This window comes from Frankliniella occidentalis, unplaced genomic scaffold (genome assembly GCF_000697945.3).
Source record: "Frankliniella occidentalis isolate FOCC.00 unplaced genomic scaffold, Focc_3.1 Scaffold25, whole genome shotgun sequence".
NCBI classification, from domain to species: domain Eukaryota; kingdom Metazoa; phylum Arthropoda; class Insecta; order Thysanoptera; family Thripidae; genus Frankliniella; species Frankliniella occidentalis.
Window position 1 is genome coordinate 397,313 of NW_026267155.1, and position 365 is coordinate 397,677.

The window sequence follows — 365 nt, forward strand, 5'->3', positions numbered from 1 at the left end:
GAGAAGGAAGGAGGGGGGGGAGTGTCCCTGAGCCCCGCCGCCGCCGCCGTCCTGCTCCTCGGCGCGGATCCTGGCTGCTATTGCGATGGCTGATAGCACCGCCGCGCCGCGCGTCCGGACAAGCGGAGCAGGCGACACACAGATTAGACTGACTGGCGGACGGGCTGACAGACGGACAGGCGGACGAACGGACAGGCGGACGAATGCCGCTCACGCGAATCAGCAGCGCGGCGGTGTCACCGAGGAGCGCCTGACCACGGCCGGGTAGGCCACCCGCTCAGCACGCGTGCACCCCACGCGCTGTGGTTGCCTCAGCGCCAGGCGCCTGACCACGGCCGGGTAGGCCACCCGCTCAGCACGCGTGC